The sequence below is a fragment of the Cyprinodon tularosa genome, unplaced genomic scaffold (genome assembly GCF_016077235.1).
Source record: "Cyprinodon tularosa strain WSP-4 unplaced genomic scaffold, ASM1607723v1 ctg1940, whole genome shotgun sequence".
NCBI lineage: Eukaryota > Metazoa > Chordata > Actinopteri > Cyprinodontiformes > Cyprinodontidae > Cyprinodon > Cyprinodon tularosa.
In genome coordinates, this window is record NW_024038700.1 from 18,545 (window position 1) to 25,364 (window position 6,820).

The 6,820-nt window shown below is 38.4% G+C and overlaps 1 long non-coding RNA gene across 1 annotated transcript; it reads right to left on the reverse strand.

The window, feature by feature from the left end:
• Window positions 1-493: 493 nt before the first annotated feature.
• LOC119782510 lies at window positions 494-5,784 on the reverse strand. Its single transcript, XR_005280668.1, has 3 exons — window positions 5,345-5,784; window positions 4,601-4,701; window positions 494-572 (listed from the first exon to the last, which is right to left on the reverse strand). It is a non-coding gene; the product is annotated as an uncharacterized LOC119782510 (long non-coding RNA).
• Window positions 5,785-6,820: the final 1,036 nt, after the last annotated feature.

The following is a 6,820-nucleotide window of genomic DNA, read 5'->3' on the forward strand; positions in this document are numbered from 1 at the left end:
TTTAAACTGAGTCTGTGGAAGAAAAGAAGACATTTCTAAAGACCTCCAGGTTAAACTGTTCCAAGGAACCCGCACCCCTTTCTTTTGAAAAAATAAAATAAAACAAACCGAAGAAAAAAAAGTGTTTTGATTATCCTCATACTTTCACTATGGAAAAGAGGTTTAAGGTTGACCCCTAGGAATCATCTCGGGACCTAATTGGTGTCTGGACCCCAAAGTTGAGAATGGCTGCTCTAGAAAATGTAGCTGCTTATTAAAGAAGAAGTTTAAAAATGGGAAAATGGCTTCTTGATTTAATAAAAAGCTCAAACTTTGAAGCAATATCCTAGGAAACTAGAGAGAAAATGGCACTCTACATGCACACTGGAAATCAACTTAATCAGGAAAAACAGTTTAGTGCTGTATAAAATGACTGTTCATAAAACAAGAGGAGCATATGTTGTCACCGCTCACAGCAGAGGACCCAGTATTCAAGGCAAGACAGACAGTGGGATTACTCGAAAAGCGTTTATTAAAACAACCGATCTGCGGCTCTGCAGTAGCAAAGGCTAGGGCGTCCAAGGCAGCAACTTCTGCAGGAGAGAAACACAGGTTAGTGACCACAATAATCTGACTGAGGATGATTATAAACGCGTGCAACCCAGTCTCATGGGAAAATGTACCCCCACTACGTTGGTCCACACTGCAAAACGTAGTGGAGGTACATTAATGGCCATTTTTTGTGGTACTGTTACATTTCTTCTGCCTATACGCTTTCTATTGTTTTACGTCCTAGTCACGTGACTTTCAAGATTCCAGCTGGGAGAAGAAAAAAATATATATAGATGGCCGACATTCGCTCATTTTTTTGTGGAAAGATTAATAACTTGAGTTTGTTTTTGCATTAAAATGAGTTTTGATTACATTTCTAGTGAGAAATGTATAGTTTGTTGCCAGAATATTTACTCAGGGAATGTACATATTCACTTGCTTGTTCGTTTCTTGCAAAGATTTTTCAAGATAATGTGAAACTGTAACATTTTGGTATAAACATGGCTGAGATTTCTCTAACTTTTAGTGGGAAAATCAATAATTTCAACCAGTTTCTGCATTTAAATGGGTTTTGATTACATTTATAGCGAGAAGTGTAGGGTTTATTTACATAATATTTACTTAGTGAACATACATAATCACCTGCTTGCTAGTTTTTGCTACGGTTTTTCGGATCTCGTCAGGATTATGTGAAATTGCAACGTTTTTGCTGCTACCCATCGCCTAGCATTTAGCTGCCGCCCCGATTCAACATTGAATTCTTTGTGATTTAACTCCATCTGACGGATCAAACCCTCGCCACTGCGTGCGTTGCGTCTCAGGTTGATTTTCAGATCAATGCATTACGTCGTGGCATACGGGAGAAAATAATTAAACTAGTTTAAAAAAAGGATCATGGGTTAAGATCGGAAGTGTTTTATTTGGAAATCTACCGGATCCTATGTGCAATTAACTTCCTGTTTGGTGCGATCTCATTGATGGGTTTTGACCAGATTTTGACCAAAGAGGAACTAAAAAAAACAAAAAACAATTTGAATACACAACCAGCATATCTGGAATCAGTGACAGAGAGCGACTGGGACCAGAAGTTTATTAATTTCTCCCCATTGATTTCCATTCAAAATGTTTTCGATCCCACCGGGCTCTAGGGAAGGGGCGGGCATACCGCCACCTACTGTTCATGAGTGTGTAGCAACATTGTTTTACATCTATTAAATTCTATTTTTTTATTTTGTATTCTGAAGATAAATAAATAATGCTTTCCTTAATCTATAAATATCATTTATATTTCCTTTATTTCCCAATAATCCTTTAAGACTCCATTCTTGGCCTGTCCTCTTTTCAATTTCTTCCTTTCAGGTCCAGATGTTTTACAGTTCATCAATACGTGTTCTACCTTTTCTATCTCTCCACATCCTTCACATTTATCATTATTTTTCCTCCCTATTAAGTATAAATTGTCATTTAAATAAGTATGACCTACTCTTAATCTGATCATTATTATTTCTTCCCTTCGGTTTCTCTCATTAATATTTCTATTTAATACTGACTTTTGTACTTTATATAACCTTCTTCATTTTTATCTTCATTCCACCTTTTTTTTTTGTGCCATTTTTCAATTTCTTTCCTCTTAATAAAGGATTTTCCTTCCCCTTTCCCTAAAGGAATTGTAATTGTTATTTGTCTACTTTTCATTCCAGCTAACTTTCCATTAATTAGCTTGAAAACAGCACTTTGTAGGCACCCAGTTTCTCTAACAATGGCCCTTTTTGGGTTACCCTCCATGCATTGGGTGTCAGTTCAGTGGCAGTTCCAGAACATTTTCTTAGGGTTGACCAGGCAGCACAATAATGTGCATGTGGCCAAAAAGTAATAGGGATCAAATTCGGTTCAGAATCAAGCTATTGGGATCAGGCATCAGGTTCAATTTGCATATTTTCTAAGCCAAAACAAGGATTTGTTGGGCTACTGTAATTTTGAATTGAAAAACGTCCTGAATGGGAAGTCTTCAAACTTGAAAAACAAAGTCCAAAGTTTTTTTTTTTTTTTGGGAATGATTATGACCTGGATGTCTAAGAATCTTCACCAGCTTATCAGGGAAATGAATGCCCACAATGTCTATATTCTCCAAAAGAGAATAACAGAACAGACCTTCATGAGGCCCTTGTTAAAGCTATGCACATATTTATGCATCTATGCTCTTCAAATAACTTTTTTTTAAATGGGTTGAGAGGTTGTTCTTTACCAGTAAATACATAAAAGATTCCCAGATGACTGCCGATACAAACTCTCCCCTATAAAACCTAAAACTAATTCTTATAAGAGAGTAAAATCTGTATTAGTCTTCATTAAATGTAGCATATTGTTGTACATAATCGATTGCTTTATTTTTGGTGTCAGCTTTTGGTCAATATGCTAACCTTAAAAGGTCAAAGTGGGAAAATGTAGTAGTAGTAGACAAATTAGCAATTAGAGGAGGCAATAACAATTACAATTCCTTTAGGGAAAGGGGAAGGAAAATCATTTATTAAGAGGAAAGAAATTGAAAAATGGCAAAAAAAAGGTGGAATGAAGATAAAAAAGGAAGAAGGTTATATAAAGTACAAAAGTCGGTATTAAATAGAAATATTAATGAGAGAAACCGAAGGGAAGAAATAATAATGATCAGATTAAGAGTAGGTCATACTTATTTAAATGACAATTTATACTTAATAGGGAGGAAAAATAATGATAAATGTGAAGTATGTGGAGAGATAGAAAATATAGAACACCTATTGATGAACTGTAAAACATCTGAACCTGAAAGGAAGAAATTGAAAAGAGGACAGGCCAAGAATGGAGTCTTAAAGGATTATTGGGAAATAAAGGAAATATAAATGATATTTATAGATTAAGGAAAGCATTATTTATTTATCTTCAGAATACAAAATAAAAAAATAGAATTTAATAGATGTAAAACAATGTTGCTACACACTCATGAACAGTAGGTGGCGGTATGCCCGCCCCTTCCCTAGAGCCTGGTGGGATCGAAAACATTTTGAATGGAAATCAATGGGGAGAAATTAATAAACTTCTGGTCCCAGTCGCTCTCTGTCACTGATTCCAGATATGCTGGTTGTGTATTTAAATTGTTTTTTGTTTTTTTTAGTTCCTCTTTGGTCAAAATCTGGTCAAAACCCATCAATGAGATCGCACCAAACAGGAAGTTAAATGCTCAAAGGATCCGGTAGATTTCCAAATAAAACACATCCGATCTTAACCCATGATCCTTTTTTAAGCTAGTTTAATTATTTTCTCCCGTATGCCACGACGTAATGCATTGATCTGAAAATCAACCTCAGACGCAACGCACGCAGTGGCGAGGGTTTGATCCGTCAGATGGAGTTAAATCACAAAGAATTCAATGTTGAATCGGGGCGGCAGCTAAATGCTAGGCGATGGGTAGCAGCCAAAACGTTACAATTTCACATAATCCTGACGAGATCCAAAAAACCGTAGCAAAAACTAGCAAGCGGGTGATTATGTATGTTCACTAAGTAAATATTATGTAAATAAACCCTACACTTCTCGCTATAAATGTAATCAAAATCCATTTAAATGCAGAAACTGATTGAAATTATTGATTTTCCCACTAAAAGTTAGAGAAATCTCGGCCATGTTTATACCAAAATGTTACAGTTTCACATTATCTTGAAAAATCTTTGCAAGAAACGAACAAGCAAGTGAATATGTACATTCCCTGAGTAAATATTCTGGCAACAAACTATACATTTCTCACTAGAAATGTAATCAAAACTCATTTTAATGCAAAAACAAACTCAAGTTATTAATCTTTCCACAAAAAAATGAGCGAATGTCGGCCATCTATATATATTTTTTTCTTCTCCCAGCTGGAATCTTGAAAGTCACGTGACTAGGACGTAAAACAATAGAAAGCGTATAGGCAGAAGAAACGTAACAGTACCACAAAAAATGGCCATTAATGTACCTCCACTACGTTTTGCAGTGTTGACCAACGTAGTGGGGGTACATTTTCCCATGAGACTGGGTTGACGCGTGAGTCCCTAACCTGGTTTAACAGTTCAGTCCAAGCCCAGAGAACGTGGTAGATTGCAGCTGGTCAGCTGACAAGACATAGCGATTGCCGCAGAGTGTTCCAGAAGCTGAAACCTTGACAAGTGAAAAAGAAGCAGGAGATCAGATCCAAGCAGAGGAAGGAAGGCATGATAATTCAGAGAGCAAAGTAAAGAGGCAGACCCAGATACAGTCCACAAGAAAAATCCAAAAGGAGTCCAAAGACGGATCAGGCAAACGCATCAGAACGGGGACAGGCAAGCTCAAAGGTCCGAAGACAAAACGGGTCAGGAATAGACAATTAGAACACAATCAGTAACGCTAGAAAACTCTCACACCAGCTTCGTTGATATAGGAGAATAAGAGTAAGACTAGATTTCTTTTTAATACAGTGGCCAAACTTATTCAGTTTTTCAATATTTAACAGCCTCCACACCACTGGCATAACTTTCTGAAGGACTGGTATGGACATGTCCCCACCAACTTTGGGCCTGGAGGGGACAGTCCCCACCAATAATTTATGCTTTTTTTCCCCCTTTCTTGTGTTCTTAACAACAGTAAAGCATTCAATAAATATATTTTAGAGCTCATTTTTGGAAAATATAAACCCTATTGAAAGCGTTCGGGTTGAGTAGCTGTAGGTCCATCAGCCACCACCCTTAGAGCGCCCCCAAATACTTTGATCGCAAAGTTACACCCTTGCTCCACACACAGGCTCTAGCCACTATATTTCATTTACCCGCCATCTTTTAGCTCCTGGGAAAAGTTGCCTTTCACTGAGGCAACATCTCTCTCCTCCCTCTTTTGTTTCCTGTTTTAAGCTCCTGAGAGCTTCCTTTGATTTGACTCCATTTTAGCACCACTGCTCCTCCATGGAAACACTCTCCAGTTCAGTCACGCAGTCTCAGGCGGGGACCAAGGAAGCAAGAGGGGGTTTGTGTGTGCGGGGTAATCTGTAATCTTTATAATTTACACATGCAAAAAGGCTTTTATATACGAAAATAAAAACTGTTTTTTTTTTTCATACATTGTTTTGGCACCCTCCAGATATAGTAGTGCCTCTGTGTGCCTAATACACAGCATATACTCTTTTTGTACCACATATTTTAATAATGCAATAACATAGGAAATTCAATTCTATTCAGTGTATTTCTATAGCTCCAATTCACATCATGTCATCTCAGGTCACTTTCCAGTTCACCAGATCATCCAGTCAGATTGATTCAAAGTTTTCTATCTAAGGAAAACCTGCTGATTGCATCGACTCATTGACTCTTCAGCAATCCCTCACACTAAGCATGCTTGTAGCGACAGTGGAGAGGAAAAACTCCCTTTGAACAGGAAGAAACCTCCAGCAGAACCAGGCTCAGTGTGAGCGGCCATCTGCTGAGGCCCACTGGGGTTCAAGGAGACAGAAGCAGACATAGAAAAAGAAGCATAGATACAAAAGGCAACTGTCAACCAGCTCCACAGGCGGCCCCGTCCAGGAAACACACAGCCAGGCAGACGAGCTCCGAGCCAGCTCCCATGTCAGAGGATGAAGAGAGCACATCCAGTTAGTCACAGTCAGAGAAACAGGACTACACTGGAAAACAGGCCAAGCTCCAACATCTAGAAACAAAGGTGTTGATGGCAGCAGCACAGCTGATATTTCTCTCCAGGATGGAGTCACAGCCAAACAGGAACAGACCAGATGAAGCTACTATGAGAAAAAGCAGAGAGAGCAGAACGTTAGAGATTGAACTAACAGATTCTGCAGAGTGGGAGAATAGAGATAGAATGAAGCAGAATGATGAAAAAGGGGTCCCTATGTCCTCCAGCAGTCTAAGCCTATAGCAGCAGAACTATAGAGATAGATCAGGATAACCTGAGCCACTCTAACTAGAAGCTTTATCAAAAAGGAAAGTTTTAAGCCTAGCCTTAAAAGTAGACAGGGTGTCTGCCTCACGGACTAAAACTGGTAGTTGGTTCCACAGGAGAGGAGCCTGATAACTAAAAGATCTGCCTCCCATTCTACTTTTAGAAGTTCTAGGAACCACTAGTAAACCTGCAGATTGAGAGCGAAGTGCTCTGTTAGGAACATAAGGAACAATCAGATCTCTGATATCAGATGGAGCTTGGCCATTTAAGGCTTTATATGTGAGAAGGAGGATTTTAAATTCTATTCTGGGATTAACAGGAAGCCAATGAGGAGAAGCCAGGATAGGAGAGATAT